The sequence below is a fragment of the Urocitellus parryii genome, chromosome 1 (assembly GCF_045843805.1).
Source record: "Urocitellus parryii isolate mUroPar1 chromosome 1, mUroPar1.hap1, whole genome shotgun sequence".
Classification (NCBI taxonomy): domain Eukaryota; kingdom Metazoa; phylum Chordata; class Mammalia; order Rodentia; family Sciuridae; genus Urocitellus; species Urocitellus parryii.
In genome coordinates this window covers 190,850,594-190,872,217 of record NC_135531.1, presented here as the reverse complement: position 1 = coordinate 190,872,217, position 21,624 = coordinate 190,850,594, and the positions used below count along the sequence as shown (strand labels likewise).

The 21,624-nt window shown below is 44.5% G+C and overlaps 1 non-coding gene across 1 annotated transcript; it reads right to left on the bottom strand.

Moving 5' to 3' along the window:
• Window positions 1-1,399: 1,399 nt before the first annotated feature.
• Window positions 1,400-1,468, bottom strand: Trnap-ggg (transfer RNA proline (anticodon GGG)). The gene has a single exon. It is a non-coding gene; the product is annotated as a tRNA-Pro (tRNA).
• Between the last annotated feature and the right edge of the window lie 20,156 nt (window positions 1,469-21,624).

The window sequence follows — 21,624 nt, the reverse complement described above, 5'->3', positions numbered from 1 at the left end:
GGAAGTGACATGCCCCATGAGATCATTTTTAAAAATTCCTTATTTCTCTCTAGCTTCTGCATATTAGAGAAAACTTTTGACCTTTGAGTTTCTGAGTGTGGCTTATTTCACTTAGCATGATGTTCTCCAGTTCCATCCATCCACCAGTAAATGACATAATTTCATTCTTCTTTATAGCTGAGTTAAATTCCATTATGTATATACACCACATTTTCTTCATCCATTTGTCTGTTGATGGACATCTAGATTATTTCCATAATCTGCATATTGTGAATTGCACTGTTTAAACATTGGTATGCAGGCTGATTTGAGTTGGATAAATCCCAAGGAGTGGGGTATCTGGGTCCTATGATGGTTACATTTCTATCTTCTGAGAAATATCTGTACTGTTTCACAAAGTGGTAGTACTAATTTGCAGTTCTACCAATAATATATGAGTATACATTTTCCCTCCATATCTTCCCCAGCATTTATTATTTGTATTCTTGATGATTGCCATTCTAACTGGAGTAAGATGAAATCTCCATGTAGTTAGCTTTGCGTTTCCTGTGGTTGCCTTCTAGTTTTATACATTATGGTCATAGACTATATATGATGTGATTTTAGTCTTCTCAAATTTGTTAACACTTGTTCTTGGCTTAACATGTGATTGTATTCTGAACTTACCGGATAGAATGTGCTATTAAGAATGAAGTTAAATCTGATAGGTCTTTGTTGATTGCCTGCCTTGGTTATCTATTACTGAAACTCTTTTACTTTTAGATCCATTGACATTTATTTTATATATTTAAGTGGTCTGATGTTTGTTCTCTAAATATTTACAATTGTTATATCCTCTTGCTGAGTTGGCCTTTTTATTAGTATAAAATGACCTTTTTTGTCTCTTTTTATGATTTTGATTCAAAGTCTGTTTTATCTAATATGAGTCTAGCTATTTCTGCTCTCTTTTGGTTTCCATTTGGATGCAATATCTTTTCCATCTCTTCATTTTTATTATATGTGTACTTATAGGTGAAAAAGTCTCTTGTAGTAAGCATATATTTGTATCTTTAAAAAATCCATTTAGCCATTCTATCTCTTTTAATTAGGGAATTTAATCCATTTATATTCAAGGATAGTGTTGAAGGTAAACTTACTATTGCTGTTTTATTAACTGTTTTCTTGTTGTTTGGTAAATCTTTTCTTCCTTTTCCCCATCTTTTATTGTCTTTCTTTGTGGTTAAATACTTTTCCCTAATGGTATATTTTGATATTGGGTTTTTTTCAGTGTACATTTTGTAAGTATTTGTTTTGTGATTACCATGAGACTTAAGAAATCTTATAGCCGTAAGATATTAACAATTATAACAATTTCACTTTGATTGCAAGAAAACCAAACTATACTTTTTAAAAAATTATTTGGTGCTGCTGGGAATTGAACCCAGAGCCTCATGCATCCCAGGCAAGCACCCTACCACTGAGCTACATCCCCAGCCCACACGCTATCTCTTTTAACTCCACCCTCATTCTGAATTTTTGATGTCACAGTTTACATAATTTTATATTGCATGTTCCTCAACAGATTATTGTAGTTATTATCATTTTTATTAGTTTGTCTTTAACCTTCATACTAAGCTATAAGTGCTTTACATATCACAATTACATTATTAAGTTATTCTGAATCTGTATTTAATTTTACCAGCAAACTTTAAGCTTTCAGATGTTTTTATATTGCTTAGTATCCTAACTCCCTTTAGCATTTCTTTTTAAAAATTAAAAAAAAATGTTTACTTTTTAGCTGTAGTTGGACACAATACCTTTATTTTATTTATTTATTTTTATGTGGTGCTGAGAATCGAACCCAGGGCCTCACACGTGCTAGGTGAGTGCTCTACCACTGAGCCAAAACCCCAGCCCCTTTAGGCATTTCTTATGATGCTGATTTCCTTCAGCATTTCTTTTAAGATAGGTTATCCCGAACTCCCTCAGTTTTTGTTTGATTGAGAAAGTGTTTATCTGTCCTTCACTTCTGAAGGATAGCTTTGCTGAGTACAGTATTCTTGGTTGACAGGTTTTTTTTCCCCTTCAACACTTTGTATTTATCATCTCAGTATCTCCTGGCCTATAAGATTTCCCTTGAGAGTTCTGCTGCTAGGCATATTGGAACTCCCTTATATGTGATTTGTTTCTTTTCTCTTACTACTTTCAGGATCCTCTCTGTTGGATAGTTTGATTATAAAATGTCATGGGCTATTCTAATTTATATTGCATGTGATTGGAGACCTTTGGCCTTCCTCTTTAGGTTGGAAAAGTTTTATGTTATTACTTCTTTAATGTGTCTACCCCTTTATTACGGCTCCCTCCTGAAAGTCAATGACTTATACATTGTCTCTTTTGTTGTTGTCCCATAAATACCATAAGCTTTCTTTTTTTTTTTTTATATTTATTTTTTAGTTCTCGGCGGACACAACATCTTTGTTGGTATGTGGTGCTGAGGATCGAACCCGGGCCGCACGCATGCCAGGCGAGCGTGCTACCGCTTGAGCCACCTCCCCAGTCCCCATAAGCTTTCTTTATTCTTTTCCATTCCTTTTTTTTTTTTTTAACCTCTATGTATTTTCAAATAGTCTGTCTTCAACTTCACAAATTCTTCTGCTTGATCAATTCTGATGTTGGTACTTTCTCTTGTATTTTTATTATGTGAGTTGTATTTTTTAGATGCAGAATTTCTTTCTTTTTTCTTTTTGTTTCCAGGGATTGAACTCAGGGGCATTTAACAACTGAGCTATATCCCCATCCCTTTTATTTTTTATTTTGAGTCAGGATCTCCCTGTGTTGCATAGGATCTCACTAAATTGCTGAGGCTGACTTTGAATCTGTGATCCTCCTTTCTCAGTCTCCTGAGCTGCTGGGATTACAGGTATGCACCACCAGGCCCTGCTTAGATGAAGGATTCTGTTTTTTTAAAAAATTATTTTAATCTCTCAAATTTCTCTGCTACATTTTTGAACTGTTTCTCTGCATTTTATTGGAGATTGCTAGTTTTCCTAGCTTCCCAAAACAGTTTCTTAAAAAATTTTTTTAAGTTGTTGATGGACAAAATGTGTTTATTTTTTTATTTATTTTGATGTGGTGCTGAGGCTTAAAACGAGTACCTCACACATGCCAGGCAAGTACTCTACCACTGAGCCACAATTTCAGCCCCTAAAACAGTTATTTTGAGTTCTATTTCAGAGAGTTTGTACATCTCCATTTCTTCGGAGTCAGTCTCACAGCACATTATTTTGTCTCTTAGGTTAAGTTATATTTCTCTGATTATTCTTGACTCTTACAGTCACTCATTGTTGTCTGAAAATTGAAGAAGTAGATGTTTATTCCTGACTGTGATGTCTGCCTTTATCTAGGAATGGCCTTCAACCGTAAGCCTGCCTAGAAATTCCAGGTGCGTTTTCTGTTGTGATACCTAAACTCATGCCTGCTGCAGCCACTGCAGTGCTAGGGGGCCTCCTAAGTTTAGAACCATTGCAGCAGATATTGCATGAGGATGAACTCTTTTACCCACCAGAGCTGGTGTCAAGCTAGACTGATACACATGCTGAGTCTGTCTGCCACTGTGGGTTATTCTATAGCCCTAGTCAGCTGGCATTGATGTAGACCAGAACTTGTCTTTCTTGCCATCACTGTGGATTCCTCTCTGCTCCATGGTAGCTTAGGTTCTCTCTCTCTCCTCTCTCTCTCTCTCTCTCTCTCTCTCTCTCTCTCTCTCTCTCTCTCTCTCATGCACTCAGCCATGATGCCATCCATCAAGGGGATGCTCCCCAGAGGTCATATTGAGGGGCTACCTAGACTTGCACTATAAAACTGTGAGCTAAATAAATTCTTTTTTTTCTTCACAAATTATCCAGCCTCAGGTATTTTGTTACAACAATGGAAAACAGACTAATATAGTGGGTTATCCTCATTAATCTACCTAAAGCCACCTTTCCTCAAGTTACCAGATGCTTTCTCTGAAGGACATAAAACAATTCCTTGAGCTGAGCTTAGTTCAGTGTTAATTGCTAAACGTCAACCTTCTATTTTGGAGGGTGCCTGGTCACATAGACAGAGCTACTGGCTGCCTGCACTTACATCTTCCCAGAAAACTCTCTTGTTCTCTTCCAGTCCCATTTCCTGTCTTCCCAGGCTCAGCCTTCTCTCCCATGGGGAGAATGCCTGTTTTTCTTTTACCTGGGCTTCTGAATTTATGGCCTCTCAAAATGGGCCAGATGAAACACGATGGATGCCCTCATTGGTGATGCAATTAGAGACCATCACCCCATGTGCTGGCTGGGGGAGCACATAAAGGGATGGAGAGGTGCTTCAGGGAAATGAAATTATCTACTGGAAAACAGATAAATTAACCAATGTTTACGCTTGTGCTCATTTAAGTTCCAAAGAAGACTTGCTTAAAAAGCAGCCGCATAAATTGTGGATGAGGAAGAGGCAAGATTAATTGAAATATTAAATCAACTTTATGAGCGTGCAGGAGAATGCATTTCAAGTGCATTTGTCACCAGCTCACTGAAGCAGCATCGTTTAGGATGCTGATTTACAAATAGGAAGGGAGATGACTGGGGCATCAGAATGCCTCAATGTGTTACCAAATTAGAGGATTCACAGGAGAAAGAGTCATTCTTTGGCGTTTGTCTGGAGAATAAGTCAGGCCTTGCTTTTTCCAGTTCTTTTTGTCTGAAGCTAGGAAGGACTGTGTTCTGGACAGTTGCACATAGGTAAGTCCATAGAGAGACCTGATGGATTAATTTCTCATCTGTACCCCTTCCTATATCAGTTATCCCTTCCTTTATTTCCCCTGCTATGAACTTATGATGTTCTAGCATGCTAAATCTGTTAATTAGGTTACAAACTATATGAGGACTAAGGTTTTTGTCTATATCATTCCCTACTGGTAGACCTAACCTAGAATAGGCTTGGCCTGTTATAAATGCCCCATATATGTTTGTTGACTGAACGACTGAGCCCTGGTTCTGGCTGGTGAGGATCTGCCCTCTCCATCACTGTGCCTGGCTGAGCAGGCTCTGCTCACACTGCAAGGCCAGGGTGCTGTTGTGTCCTGCTGTAGGGAGCCCCACTGTCTGACTTCCTTCCTTCAGGGCTTAAGTAGACATGTTGGCACAAGCTGGTCTGGGTTTGGGGTATTGTATGTTTATAGTAGCTGCCTGGGAACACCAGCTGACCTGCCCCTAGAGTCTCTCTGGTCTGAAAGGAAGTTGAGCTTGGCTGGTCAACTGGTCGCATCTAGCTCTTTGTCCAGGTAGCCTGAAAGGAGCCCTCTCAGGATCACTTTAGGAAAATCATGTTTGTGGCACTATATTTTATATTGAGGGAAACAAGGCACAGAGACTTGGATATTTGTCCAAGATTATGTGGCTTCTAGTAGCCCGTATAAAACCAGGTTTGATTCCCAAAACAAGTCCTGTCCCACTGAGCCATCCTATCTAGACTCCTCTAGATCTTGTTGTGTCAGCCACAAAGGGTGAATCACTGAATACCACAATTGTGCTCCTCCAGAAGCATCCAGGCTATGCAAGGTCTATGGCCTGAACTCACAGGCGGTCAGTGTGTCTGAGTCTGCTCTGTGTCGGGGACTCTTTCTGGGCCCTCTTACTTAGTCTGTCTTTTCAGGAGAGGCTCCAGTTAAAGGCCATTTGCCTAGGTTCATACATTGAGAGATGGCAGCCTAGGGTTTGATCTTAGGCCACTGTTGTGAGTGGCCTCTGTTCAGGATCGCCTATTTTGTGGTGACCAGGGAGACCATGGAATCTGCAGTTCTCCTATTACTCAATCTCTCCTGCTGGTGCCTGTGACTCACGCTGGTGCCTGTGCCCATGTCTTTGCACTCTGAGGCTGTATGTGGCTCACCAAGGGCCACCTGGGGAAGGTTAAGTGGCTTCACGGGGCCATCTTCCTCTCTGTCTTCCACCCTGCAGACAGTGTCCAGGTGAGGCTGTGGTATGTGCCCTTCTGTGACTGGACTTTTGTAGTTTGGCACCATTGTTTCAGCCAGCTTTGACACACCACTAGGATGTGGGGGTTAAATGTTAATAAAACGGAGACAGAAGGCCTCTCAGCAGGAGGAGAGAACCCATAAAAATGTACCAAACCCATTCATGAATTTGTGTGTACATGTGTCAACCCAGAGACACATATATGCCCCTGCAATCAAACACTTGCTCAGATTTTGAGCATAGCACCAAACATACAGAGAAAGGAGTTATAGTAGCTGGTTTTGCATTACTACAGGATACCCAAAGCAGCTAACTCAATAAAAAGAAAAGATTTATTTAACTCAAAATTTTTGAAGCTGGAAGTCCAAATGGTATAGTATAGGTTCCATGACCAGCCCTTGGCTGCATCCCCTCCTTATGAGGATGCGCTATTGTGTGAGGGAGCAAGCAGGTGATTTCATTTCAAACCAGAGGCAGAGACAAATAGAGAGGGGGAGAAAGAGAGAAGACCGTGGTCCTACAGTTCTCTTTGAGGAATGCTCCCAGTGACATAAGGACCTCCCACCTCCTAAGCATTCCTCCATATCCAAATAGTACCACCCTTGGGAAAAAGCCTTCAATACAAAGGACCCTTGAAGGTCACTCAAGCCACACCTGAACTCTAACAGGGGCATTGTTTGGAAATGACCACTTTAAAGATAATTTCTTATTGGTGTATTACAATTACACATAATAGTGAACTTTGTTGTTACATATTCTTATATTCCCATAATATGATTTGGTAACTTTAATTCCCCAGTACCTTGCCTTTCCCTCCTCTTCTTCCTGTTTGGTCCTCTTCCTCAACTCTTCTGGACTCCCTTCTATTTCCATGAGATCCTTCCCATCTTTCTTTCCCTTTTTCTTTCCTAGTTTTCACATATGAGAAAAAAAATACAACCCTCTGCTTTTTGAGGTTGGCTTATTTTTCTTGACATAAAGCTCTCAGTTCCATCCATTTTCTACAAATGACATAATTCTATTTTTTCTTTTTTTGGTACTGGGGATTGAACTCAAGGGCACTTGACCATTGGGCCACATCCACAGCCCTATTTTGTATTTTATTTAGACACAGGGTCTCACTGAGTTGCTTAGTGCCTCGCCATTGCTGAGGCTGGCTTTGAACTCTCTATTCTCCTGGTTCAGCCACTGGGATTACAGGTATGTGTCATCGCGCTGAGCTATAATTCTGTTCTTTATGGATGAGTATCTCCATTGTTTATATATACCACATCTTTTCTTTGTTTAGAATTATTTTTTAAAAATTTATTCTTTTTAGTTACACATGACAGTAGAATACATCACATTTTCTTTATCCATTCATTGATTGTCGGAGACCTAGGCTGGTTTCATAACTTGGCTACTGTGAATTGTGCTGCTATACACACGGGTTATGCAGGTATCCCTATAGTTTGCTGACTTTAATTCTTTTGAAAAAATAGCAAAAAGTGGCATAGCTGGATCATATGGTGGGTGCATTCTTAGTCTTTTGAGAATCTCTACACTGATTTCCATAGTGGTTGTATTAATTTATAATCTTGCTAACAGTGGATAAGTATCTATTTTTATCCACATCTTCACCAGCAATTATTATTGTGATTTTGATGGTATGGAAATAGTCTTATTTGGATTCTGCATCTGCTGACTTTTGATTCTTTCCTGTGGAAATCAATCTGATTTTATTTTATTTTATTTTTTATTTTATTTTTTTTTTAGAGAGAGTGAGAGAGGAGAGAGAGAGAGAGAGAGAGAGAGAGAGAGAGAGAGAGAGAGAATTTTTTAATATTTATTTTTTAGTTCTCGGCTTACACAACATCTTTGTTGGTATGTGGTGCTGAGGATCGAACCCGGGCCGCACGCATGCTAGACGGGCGCGCTACCGCTTGAGCCACATCCCCAGCCCTCAATCTGATTTTATTTAAAGACTGATTGAGTCAAACTTGGCTGAGCTCTGGGCAAGGAGGTGGGGGTGTCCTTACCCTGGAGAGATTCCAAGGCCCTCTTGCCATGCAGTGTAGGGCCTCTGGCTCCTGCACTGAGTCCCCCAAGCCTCTGCCCACATTCCACTACTGAGCCTTCCCCATCTTCTCACCCGGCACAGCCTTTTGTGTTGTTCCTTTAGTCACCTCTCTATGTCCCATGCTCTGTGTACCACTCCGGGTTCTGGTGCCAGGCTGCATACTCCTGGGGATGGTGAACTCTTCCCCATGATGTTGTCCCTCTTCCAAGGTAGACAGGCCTGGCCAGGGTAGGGCTACTGAGCTGCCCTGTAGGTCATCCTATTGCTCTTTCTCAACTGAACTTACTGTACGAAAGAGTGAATGACTCTACACTGTTGAGAAAAATGAACTGGAATAATCATGTGGAGAATCATAAATAGATGGTAGTCTCTAGGTCTTGGTGAAGGGTTCACTTGGTTGGGATGCTGCATGTTCTTTGTCTTGCCCTTTCATGCCTTGCTCAGGGTCTGGAGAGGACCCTCTGCACACAGCTCATGGACTCCCTTATCTGATGGCTTCCAGGTAGGTTGACAGGAGCCACCAGCAGGAGGTGAGGGTGGGAGGATAGAGGGTGGGATATTGATTCCTTATTTCCTCTTATATATTTCTGCTTGCTTCTTTACCTTGCCCCTCATCAGCCCCAAGAATGGTAAGGGTCCCACTGTGGCCAGCCCCCCAGGGACCATACATGTCTCAGGAGTTTGGTCCTTCATTTGAGCTAACTAGGATGCATCCTGTTTCCTGTGGGGCTGGTGACCACTGAATGTGCCCAGAGAGGGGAAGTCTAGTAGGTGGCAGGCAGGCTTGGATCTTAGAGGGGGGATGTCCATGTCGGACATCTGTGGAAAAAAGATGTTATAATTTGGATCTTTGATATTTCCCGCAAATCTCATGTGTTAGGCAATGCAGAAATATACATGATTAGATTATGGACTGCAACCTCATCAGTGGAGGAATCCATTGGATGGATAATTTGAAGGTACTAACTGAGTGGTAACTGTACGCAGGTAAGATGTGGCTGGAAGAAGCAAATCACTGGAGACGTGTCCTTGGGGACTCTATCTTGTTCCTTTCTTACTTTTCTGTTTTTGGGCAGTCATGAACTGGGCAGCTTTTTCCCACCACGCCCTTCTGTCGTGATGTTTCTGCCTCATCTCAGGCCCAGAGCAATGATCTGCCAACCGTGGATTGGAGCTATGAAACTATGAGCCCAAAATAAACTTTTCCTCTTCTTAGTTGTTCTTGTCAGGTGTTTTGATGATGAAAAGCTGACTAGCACAGAAGAGCTGGCTGCTGGCTGGGGACCATGACTCACAGTGAAGTGTGGACAGGCCACATCCCAACTGGGCATTCTTGGTTATCCCACCTACAGAGGGAGGTCAAATCCCACTTCAGGAGGACCATCTGCTCAAACACTTCAACTGGGAGTCCACTGCTGCCTGGGATGCTGGCCCATTTCCTTCAGGATTCCCATATGGCCTTCCTTGTTTGGGCTAGTCCTGGCACTGATGAGTCCTGTCCCTTTCCTCCTGGCTACCCTGCAAAGCTTTCTTAGAGTTGCAGTGACCCCCCTCACCCAGTGTAGTCCAAGGGAATTTCCAAGTTTCCATCTAAGGCCCCTCAGTACACATGTGGGCATGTCCCCAGATAGCAGCTGTGACAGGATCAGGACACCAGCCAGAGCTCTCTTCTCTTCCCACTGTGAACTTCCACCCCTTGCTTAGCCACAAGTTTTGGATCACTTAATGCAACAGAAATATTCAAGCTCCTTACAGAGAAGTACTTCTAACCCCACAGAATGTGATAAACAGACAAAATATGGGCAAAAAGAGTGCAAGATACACCTAGCGTGGGCAGTGGCGGATCCACACACAAACCTCAATTGCAGGTCCTGCCCTTTGGAGATGGAGCTTCCTTGTAGCCAAAGGAAAGAGTAAAAATGTGGGATAGGATTCACTGGTGACTGAGGAGTTGTTTCAGTGGGGTATGTGGGTGAAGGTCCTAAGTGAGTGTCCCTTCAGGGCCAGGCCTCTGATAACTGATGCTTTCACATTCCCTCACCTGATGCATATGCACAGACTCCTGGCCAGGCCGTGGGCTCCAGCTTCTGCTCAATTCTCTTTCTCTTACATCTTTGGAAGAGGTTAGTTAGCACCTGTCTGCCTGCCACCACTGAAATCAGGCCAAGTAGGGAGCACCCCAGAGCTCAGGTGAAGTCTGTGGTGTTGAGTGGTGCCTGCTGAGCCTTCCTTGCTCCATGACAGCCCTACTTCTATTGTCCCCTTGGTCACCTGTCCCTGTTTGTCTTGGGGAGGGTTGTCATAATGAGGGGTGGAAGACAGAAAGCAACAAAGCTGAATTTGGAGATTATAGAATACTGTAAGAGGAAGATTGCATTTCTACTTTTTAAATTTTTAGGCCAAACATGCCTCTTTGGGTAAGTCAGGGGACCCCCAGTCTGTCCCATGGTGCTGGCAAGACACAGAGGCCCAGTGGCTTGGGGGACCTGAGCTGAGCAGATGTTTGGCCCCTGGGAGTCCAAGGGCCTTGTGGGATCTTGATGTCAACCAGTGTCCAAGGAGTAAAATTTGATCACTTGGTCTATGGGTCCCCTGGTAAGGCCACCCCAACACACTGTAAGAGAGATGAACCTGCTTTCTGGGATGGGCCTTAGGCTGAAGGATCCACAGAGCCCCAAACAACAACACATTCCAGCTCAGCAGCGCTTTGCTGACAGTGGGCTTGGGCTCCAGAGTGAGAAGGTCTCCTTTGCAGAACAAGCAGTTTCTGTCTGAGAGGTCCCCACACTGGCAGGTTGGAATGGGGAAAGTGGTCAGGGCTGGGCCCTGCCTCGCTCCTTGACTTCATTCAGACTTGTGCCACGATTACTTCTTTTAAGCAAGATGCTTCCTTTTAAGATTTTATTTGGAAAGTCAAAAGTGCCCAGGAGCACTGTGGACTTCACTGGACATGGCATGAATTATTTGTCCTAGCCAGCTCTGTGGACCATTCAGCAGCCCTGCCCTGAAGGTAAGAGCCTGCAGTGCAGGATGTCAAGGTTCTGGGTTGGTCCAAGCCGGAGTCCCTGTCTTCTCTTTTGTCTTCCCTTCCCCTTTCCTTTCCTGCTGCTCTAGCTGGGGTGGGTTGCCTGGAACAAAGAGGGACAGTCCATGGGTGGAATTTGAACATCATAGAGAATCTTTTATTGGAGGACCTTTGAGACCCCATCTGTGGATAAATGTGGAAAAAATTGTTTGGTGAGTTTAATAATCATGTCAGGATCATTTTTCTATGCAGCCCAAACTGTCTGCATACAGAGCTTACTGTAAAATATAGGTATCAGGAGGCAGGCCCCTTTATATTTGTGAATATTTCTGTATCACCTTGTGACAACCTCATAAATATTGTTGAAGGATGGAGGCTTGCCTCTGAAAACTCCTATCCACCTTGGCAAACGGCTCACACAGACAACTGTGGACGTGAGGGATGGAGTGTCACCCAGGTAGGTGAGGTGCAGGGACTTAGTTTGAGGGAGGGGCTCACTGCAGCTGGCAGAGAGGAAGATCCTTGGGTGGGGTTGCAGAGCTGGGGGGAGAAGAAGGTCAGGTGGTGTCAATGCCCAGTTGTGGCAGGTGGATGTCCCCTGGTGTGCTCTGCAGTTGGGGTTGCTGAAGGGTTGAAGGAGGCCATTATGCCTCCCAGACAATGAAGGCCATCAGGGTGCGCTGTCCTCCCCCAGCCCCAGTTGCTGCTGCTGTTGGTGGGCGGACCCTGCTGTGATTTCTTCCTCACAGTGTCCCCACATCCTCACAGGCTGCCTCCAGGGTCTCACGCACTGAACCCGGCCCCGCCTCTGGTGTCCTTAGGGCTACATGGGGTGAGGCTTGTGGTGAATGGGCTGGGGACTGGAGCGATACATATGTCATTGCACCTAATTTTCTACACAAACCTTTGATGTGTCCTCACTTTGCACACAAATAAACTAAGGATCTGAGAGATTAAGGATCTGAGAGATTAAGGATCTTCCCTAGAATCACAGAATCAGAACGCATGTCGTTTCCCTCCTCCATGCTGTATTATTATTGCATTATATTGCATTGCATTATATTGTGCAACTGCGTGCTGTATACTATATTTTATTGTATTGTGCCATAGTTATGGTTTGGATGTGAGGTGTCCCCCTAAAGCTCATATGTGAAACAATGCAAGAAGGTTTAGAGGAGTAATGATTGTGTTATGAAAACCTTAACCCAGTCATTGAATCAATCCCATGATGGGATTAACTGAGTAGAGATTTAAGGTGTGTAAGATGTGGCTGGTGGATGTGGGTCACTGGGGCCATGGCATGGGTTTACCTTTTGTATATGGAGAATGGAGTCTCTCTCTCTCTCTCTCTCTCTCTCTCTCTCTCTTTCATGATCATCATGTGAGCTGCTTCCCTCTGCCACCCTCTCCTGTCATGATGTTCAGCCTTACCTTGAGCCCTGAGGAGCTGTCTGTGGATTGAGACCTCTGAAATTATGAGCCTGTAAATAGAGTCTTTCTCCTCTAGTTGTTCTGGTTGGTTTTTTAGTCACAGCAGTGAAAAAACTTGAGTAAAACAATGATATTACACTGTATTATTCTATATTGTACTGGACTGTATTTTTCTATATTGTTCTATATTATACTATATTGTATCATGCTGCACCATACCATACTCTTTTGTACTGTACTGTATTGTTCTATGCTGTATTACATTGTACTGTACCCTATTATGTTATATTGTGCTGTGTATTGTACCGTATCATAATTGATTATACTGTGCTATCCTGTTTTGTAGTGCACTGTGCTGTGTATTGTATTGTGTTGTTCTGAATTATACCGTATTGTATTTCATGGTACTCTATAGATGCTCCTCCACTTGCAATGGGTTACATCCTGATCAAACCATCGCAAGCTGAAAATCGAGCGTACCTGATCTACTGAATGTATTACTTTAGCACCGCAGCACACTGTGGAGTTTTGGTGGTTTCTCCTTGTGATCCTAGAGTTGACTGGGAAGGTGACTTGTTGCCACTGTCCAGAATCTTCAGAAAGGATTGTTCTGGTATAGTTATCCCAGGAAGAGATCAAAATTCAAAAATTGAAGTACAATTTCTCTTGAATGACATAGGGTTTCTCATTTTTGCAGTTTTGTAAAGTTAATAAACTGTAAGTTGGACCATGATAGTCAGGGATGGACTGCACTGTGCTATACTATACTGTATTATTGTGCTATTCTGCATTGTATTATGCTATATTGTATTGTGTTGTATGCACATAGTAGGAGTTAGGACCTTTTTGAGTTGATGTGGCCGGAGGTCACAGTACATGTATATCAAAGTCATATGCCAGTGACTCTCTGGCCTGTTAGGTGTGAAATGAAAGACAAACTCAGGACACATAATAAGTACACTGTGCTATTTTGGATTTTTCCTTGGGTGATAGACACTAATTTGGGGGGGTCTGCAAGGGGCCATCTCTCACTCACACTTCCCTGGAGTGAATGAGCCCTCATGACTAGGAGGAGGGAGGGTGATTATTGCTGATTATTAACCTAGTCACATCTTCCTTGGTTGCCTGCTTCTGTCCAGGATGTGGTGTGGGTTCATGTTGTTGTACTTGAGAATACACACCCCATGTACATACCTCCCCCCCCCACCACATGGGTCTACATTAGCCTGGGTTCTTCAAAGCACCCAGGAATGGTGATGATTTGTGAGTACTCTCTACCAGCACCACTTTGGACACACATGTGCTGGGGGAAACTAAGCATCCACTGCCCCCTCCAGGGAGGCGGCCCCCTCCAGGGAGGCGTGGGCCCTAGTGCATCTGCACCAGGGATATGAGGTAGTGCTCCTTTTTGGCTCCTCCTTTCTCAGAGGCCTCCCAGGAAAGTCCTCAGTCCCCTCACTCTTTCCGGCACAACCCTCTGCCTTCAAGCAGAGACCTTTGTCTTCAGGATGGATCTTGTTCCTCCCTTTCCCGCCATCACCCTGGTTCTGCTGTCATTCCCCTATGTCCTCAAAGCTGCCCAATAATCAGCCCTGTGGGAAAGCCCTTGCAATCAGACCCAGCCTCTCAGGGTCTCCTCAAAGGCCCAAATGGATCTGATCCTTCTCATCTCCCAATGCCCCTGCCTTTTTCTTTATTGAAACGGGGGGTGCCTTGCCAGTGAGCCACATCTCCAGCCCCTTTTATTTATTATGAGACAGGGTCTTGCTTAATTGCTTAGGGCTTTGCTAAGTTGCTGAGGCTGGCTTTGAGCTTGTAATCCTCTTGCCTCAGCCTCCCGAGTTGCTGGGATTACAGATGTGTGCCCTTCTTGCTGCTTCAGCTATTCTGGTCTCCTCTTTGCCTCTCATGTATGTGGGCACACACCCCCTGTCCTCTGGTGCCTTTGCTAGTTCTTTGTTTCTGCAGACAGTCACATTCTTTTATACCTTCTCACACTGTTTTCTGCCAATGTCACCTTGCTAAGGAGGCCCCATCTATAGACAGACACCTTTGTCTCTCTCCACCCCAGACATGAGATGATATGATTCTTTGTTTACCATCCATCTTTCCAGCCAGCCTGCCCCTCCTAATGGACTCTGCCTATCATTGCATCCCTGGTGCCCTGGGCCAGGCTGGTGCTTGGAGGAGACACAGACAGTAGGATAGAGACCTAGAACTCAGGAAGGGCACATTTTAGGGCAGGAGTTTGGTTCTGGAACCCTGCAGGAGCCTCCACCTGGGCAGACAGATGGATGAATGAAGAAGTGAAGAAGTCTCAGTAACCTGGGTAATTCCTACTGTTTCCTGTGGGTCCCCTCTGGGTCAGCCCTTGGTGGCCCCTGGACATGTGTGGCATCTCAAGGGGTCTGGATGATGCTGTACCAAGCTCATTCCCTATACCACCTGCTCCGCGGGCAGACCTGGGGGAGGGAAGTACAGTGTGGCAAAACCCTGCAATCCTGGGCTCACTTCGGTCTCCCTGGGGCCTCTTGGTGAAACACTAGCATCTTGTTTATTTATTCACTAAATGTCCATGGGCAACCTGGGTGAGGGGTAGCAGCTGGAAACATAAATGTGAAAAAGACCCAGCATTTTCAGGAAAGGTGAGCAAGAATTGGCAGGGAAACAAGAGGGTGGGGAAATTGCAAGAGGGGAGCTGTTTCTTTGGCAGTCTTCAACACCTTGCTGAGCTTGAATCCAAGGCTTATGTGGGATGCACTGCCTCGCCGGTGGGTAAGCCAGAAGAGCATGGCTCAAAGGCAGACTCAGTGCACATCTTACCTGCAGAAAAACTCCCGGGGAGGCAGGTACTGGGGATACAGTTTGGATTGTGTTCTGATTAGCTGTGCCTGCAAAATAACCCCCCCCCTCCCCAAATGTAGTGCCTTAAAATGACAGCAATCATCTTATTATTATTTCTGTTGGTTCTGAAGCTTGATGGGCTCAGCTTGAAGGTCCCCACTCAGGGTCTCTATGTGGTTTCAGTCAGACTGAGGTGTGATTGTTAATTTATGTGTCATCTCAGCTAAGCTACGATGCCCAGCCGAGGTGGTCAAATACCAGTCTAGATGTTGCTGTGGAAGGATATTTTTTAAAGATGTGATTAATATCTAAACCAGAAGACTTTGGGTAAATCAGATCACCGTTCATAATGCAGGGGGAACTTATCTAATCACCTGAAGGCCTTAAGGAGAAAAAGACAGGTTTTCCAAAGAGGAAGTGATGCTGCTTCCAGACTACCCTCTGTGTTAGTCAGCCTTTTGTCACTGTGACCAGAATATCTGACAAGAACAACTTAGAGGAGAAAAGGTTTATTTTGGGTTCAGAGTTTCAGAGATTTAGCCACGTTGGGCCTACTCTGTAGCTCTGGACCCAAGGTGAGGCAGAAAATCATGACAGAATGCTGTATCAGTGGAGCAGTGTACCATTCCCGATGGCCAGGAAGCAGACAGAAAAAGGGGAAGAGACTACAAGGAAGCTAAACCCTTCCAGTAACCTGCCTCTTCTAGCCATGCCCACTTGGATAGTTACTATCCAGTTAGTCCCTTCAAACTACGATGGTCTGACAAGGTCACAGACCTCACAATCCAATCATTTCACCTTTGAATATTCCTGCATTAACACAGGAGCTTTTGGGGGACGCATCCTATACCAATCATAACACCTTCAGACTTCACTTGAGTTTCCCCTTGGTCTCTAGCTTGCCAAACTAGATTTTGGAATTGCTAGTCTCCCAATCTTATGAGCCAATTCCTTATGACAAATCTCTCTTTTTATTATATATATAATCCTGGTGTTTCTGCAGGACTCATTTTAAAGGTTTCCTCCTTTATGCTTGTTGGGGTGGGATGTTGAATGAGGCCTCTGCTGGGGCTGGGGCTGGGGCCTTCCTCACAACATGGCTGAAATCCCACGGAAACCTCTGCCTGCCTTGCTGTGAGGAGATGGAGTCACGCGGAATTTCTCTGAGGGGTATAGTGATGCTTAAGCCTCCCTTTCACAGATGACATTGGGAAGGGGTGGAAGTTACTTTTAGAATGAAAAGACAAAAGTGGGCCAGGACATTAAAGTTTAATGCAATTACTGGAATATTGACTCTGCAGAAACCAGTCACAGACTAAAAGCAGCCACTAGATCCAGCCTCTGTTTCTGTGGACATCTGACTAAATGACTCCTTAATACCAACAGAGGAGCTGGGAGGGATAGATGGGAAATATGGGCATGGAGAAAGGTCGCTGAGAATCTTGAGAATCCTCAGAACTGGGGAGGTTCAGAATCTGACAAAGGCGACGCAGTGTTGGGGGGTTTGCACTGAGGTTTGCCAAGTATGAGGTAGTAGAGGGGTGTTGTGGAGGTAAGTCACAGCTTGTTGGAGGGCTGTTCTTCACTTCCCACAGAATCTGGTTGTAGCTCCCTCCAGTGTGGTCCAGAAGTACCTTGGACACAGTCTTTTTTGGGGGAGAGGTGGAGAGTGAATCCAGGTATGCTCTCCATTGAGGCCCATCCCCAGTGGGGTCCTCCCCACACTTAAAAAAAATTGATACAGGTTCTCACTAAGTTGCCCAGGCTAGCTTTGAACTTGCAATCCTCCTGCCTCTGCAGTTTCTGGGGTTATAGGTGTGAGCCACCACACCCAGCCTCCATCTGTTGACACACAGGGGGCAGAATGAAAACTTGGTAGCATGTTTTAGCAACATACTTGTATCGGTTAGAGTGGCATTAGTAACAAGTAGACTCATACATCAGAAGTTTCTATATTGTTCCCATGTCTCTTCTGGACTGATGAACAGATCAACAGGGTGACTCTTTTGCATGAGAGATCTAGGTTGTCAGAATTGGTTCAAACATGGGGTTTTCAAGTAGCATGTGTGAAGCATTTTGAGGACCAGCCCTCTTACCTGCAGAGAAGTCAGCGTGTGTGCCCATGCTGATAAGGAAGTGACAAAGAAGAGCCACTCTCTGCTCCACTGATCTGAGGACACTTTAGAGAGGTGGATCAAGATTCACCACGATGCTGTTATTTATAATGGTGAAACTGGAAAGTAGCCCCATTCCCCAAGCAACAAGGGTTTGGCAAAAACATTCATTCGGTGTAACATTTCATAGCTACCAGGGACCATGCTTTGGGGACTATGTAATGAAGAAGATGACAATATGAAGAATTGACTGAAAAAGCAAGATACAGGGCTGGAGTTGTAGTGTAGTGGCAGAGCATTTGCCTGGCATGTGTAAGGCCCTGGGTTTGATCTTCAGCACCACATAAAAATAAATACATAGAATAAAGGCATGGTGTCCATCTATAACTAAAAACCAAAGTATTGAAAAAAAAAGAAAGAAAAAGATACAAACCCCACAATTCAATATCCCACCTTTGAAAAAAATTGGTGCAGATGGACACACACTGAATTATTCAACTGTGGTTTTCTCTGTGCAGGAAAATAATGGACATCTTTTATTTCTTCTTCATCATTTCCCTTCTTTCCTAATTTTCTGCAATGGCTATAGATTTATAATTAGAAAAATGATATGAGGTTACATGCTGATGTACAGAGAGCAGGCATGAAAGTACCTCCCTCCGTATGTCTCGGTAACGGATCTGGTGTTTATTGATTTTTGTGTTGGCCCTGTTAGGATATTCTGCTGCCGCCTGGCAGAGCTAAATCAGCCTGGTGTGGCGGCCAGCAAGCAGCAGCAGACATTGGGCCAGTCTCCTGATGTGCCTTGCCTTTCATTTCTCTGGAGAGTGTGGCTTTTCTGCTCTGATTCTCGAGGGAAGAAGAGGGTGAGCTCACACTGCACTCCTAGGCCTTTGAAGGAGGATGAGTGCAGGTCCCCCTTGGCCTCCAAGGGCTCTGATGGCACTGGGAGGGTCAGAGACAGAGTGCGCTCCTGATGCTTTGGCTGCAAGATGTTTACTCTGCAGATTGGCCCTGAGATAGTATTTACTCATCGCTTATTCATTCAGCCAACAAGCAGGCTGAGTCAGAGGGGAAGCCTTAGCTGGGAAATGGCTGAACGGACACAAGATGTGCCTAACTGTGAAGCCTGGGGGGAAAGTTGCTTTGCTCCCACTGGATTGTTGGAAACTCAAAGAGCTTTTTCCCTCCTCAGGAATAAGCTTGTGGAAGCTAATGCTGCCCTTGGAGTTCTGAGTCTGTCCTGTTAGAAATCCCCATTTGGATTTTGAAAGGGGTTTATCTTTTGGTCAGCCTGATGTAGAAGGATGAGTACCCAGGTGTCCAAGAGCCTGGCCTAGAAGTTCAGCCTTCCAGGTATGGGCTACAGCAGACAATTGGAGGATGCTTGGTGAGTTGGAGCAACCATGGCCAGAGAGCCTGGGGGCATCACTGTCTCAGGCTTGGCCCGAGCCAAGAGGAGAGAAGGAAGAGGAAACTATCAGGTGCCAAACACCTGTGCGGTGCCTGGCCCCATCACAGCACACGGATATGGCATTTCAGGTAAATTTCATCCTGAATCTGTGCAGAGGAGACTAACACCCTCTATTCTGCAATCAGAAGCTGAGGCTTAGAGGACTTGGGTGACCTGTGGGACCCAGGACACGGGCTGGTTAGGGAGAGGTAGACTTCATCCCAGTCTGCCTGGCTGTCAGGGACATGCTCCTCCTCATGGTTCTCAGTGCATGAATCATGGCAGGGGACTTGCCTTCCACAGTAATAAGCAGCTAGGTTTCCAGAGACAGGCCTTGAGAGGCAGGTTAGGCACCAGGGCTAAGTTCCCAGTGATGGACTCAGGGAGAGGCAGGGTCTCCCTGGGCTGTGGCCGTATCACACATATCTGACGGACCCTACAGATGAGGGATGAGGACAGATCAAGTCAATCTTCAGAGATAGAAGGCCCCAGGCAGGGGCAGGGTCCCTCAGGCAGCCCCATGCACAAGCTGGTCATCAGACACACTCACCTTATCCTTCCGCAGGATTTCAGGAGCCCTGCTTTCTCTGTGCCTTTCTCTGTCTCAACCCAGTTAATGGTTCATGCACACAAGCTTTTGCTATACCCACTTCTGGGACAGGAGTAAGGCTATGAGTGGGGAAGGGCTGGGCTACCTAAGAACTGCCTTTGGCTCTTACTCTTATCAACTCAGATTACTTCTTCTGCTGGGCATTTATTAGTCACTATCTGGGGATTTCTATTTCCAATCTCCTGCTCAATAAGACTATGGGAAATTTTGCTTGTTGGCAAAGAGATCCCAGACTTCAGCCAGCACGTAGAGAAATAATTGAGGAACCAGGGCAATAAAAATGATCTCTGAGGGTGTCTTTTGGTAGTTGCAAATTGAAATGTAAATAAGGATCCTGAAACTATGACTTATGGTCTATTCATCATGTATCAGCAGTATTCCTGCATCGTCTTAGTTAATACACTTTAAGTCCTCATTTTTCTCACTAGGGAGTAGAACACTAGTGAGCCTAAGTGACAGACTGATCCTACAGTTAGGGCCATTTCCTGCTCATCAGCCCTACAGAGCCCTGGCCTGGCTCTCCTGCCTTCTCTGGTCCTTTTTACATAAGCACAAAGCAGACCTCAATGTTGGTCATCTGCAGTATCCATGCTGGGCTGTACCTCCTCACTCAGATTCGAGTCCCTCCCCAGTCTCAGCCCCACCCTATAAGGCTCCTCGTGCTTCAGGCTGGCTTAGGTTCTAGCTTGCAAACAACTCCGACCAAGGGGAACTATGGGCAACTTCTGACTATATGTAGGCTGAAGCCTAGGGCTTAGTTCAGTGCCTTAGAGGAGAGCCACCTGAAGACAATGTCACATTCGGCAGCCCTGAAGCAGACCTCCACCCGAAGACCCTTACCATAAGTAAGCAGTAACCCTACCATATCTGGAATATATAAGTTCCTCTTCTTGTCAGAAAGCTTTATAGCAGAATAAAATTTCAGTAAAAATTTCTACAAAAAAAATCAATGTGAGATAAGACTTCCTATTTCTTGTGAGGATTAAGTTACTCTGTCTTGCAAAAACTAAGTTTGGCTGTAGACTTGATGTCACTCATGCTTTGGTTGTTAAATTTCTGAATAATCTAAAAAATGGGACAAAAAACACTTTCTATAAACTCGAGGAAAAAAAAATATGTAGACTCCTACAAAAATACAAACCTCAACCCCCCCCCCCGCCCCCAGGGTATAAAGTTCCAAGAATTTCTAGACTTGAGGTTTAGAGAATTTTTTTTTTTTTAGGTAATACCCCCTTTGGACCCTGTAGCCTGAATTTTCTGCTTCCTGAAAATTCCTTGTGTGTCCAGCCTCTTCTGTCCTTTATCGGCCCCACAGCCAAGAACACACAGGGATTGGGGGGTGAGTGGAAGGCTTCACTTCAGCCAGCCCTGGGCTCCTGGTGATGGGAGATCATCCAAGCCCTCACCTTTTACAATTAGCAGTCTTTGTGGTTGGAGTCTGATGCAGCTCCCTGCTGAAATGGAAGGACAAGGAAGCTTCCAGGTCTCCATGGGGCGTTTCTTACTGGTTTAAGTTTGTCCCACTCCTGATGTGACATGTAGTTTTCATTCCAGAATGTGGGCTCAGTCAGTCCAACAAATCCCTGTGTGGTTTTCCTACAATTCCACATTTAGGATCCCTCCTGCCATAATTGTGTGTAGGGAACTGGACATTTTGGAGACCTCCTGTAAGTCACAGCTGGAGTTTAGAGTGGCAGAGACAATCAAGTCTATGGGTGATTCATTTTGTGCCTGTGTGAGTGGGCCCCTGGTTACCCAGATATTTGGTCAAACATGATTCTGGGTCTGTCTCTGAGGGTGTTTCTGGGTGAGATGCACATCTGAATGGGTGGCCTGAGTAAAGCAGACTGTACTCCCTAATGTGAATGGGCCTCATCCAATCAGTTGAATGTCTGGATAGAACAAAAAGGTGGAGGAAGGAAGAATTCCCTCTTTCTGTCTGATAGTTTTCAAGCTGGGACTTTGTTTTTCGGTTCTCAAGAGTTAGAACTTATGCCACTGATCCTCTTGAGTCTCCAGCTTGCTGATGGCAGAATGTGGGACTTGTCAGCTTCCATATTTGTGTGTACCAATGATAGTATTTTAAAATTTGTCTTCCTTAGAT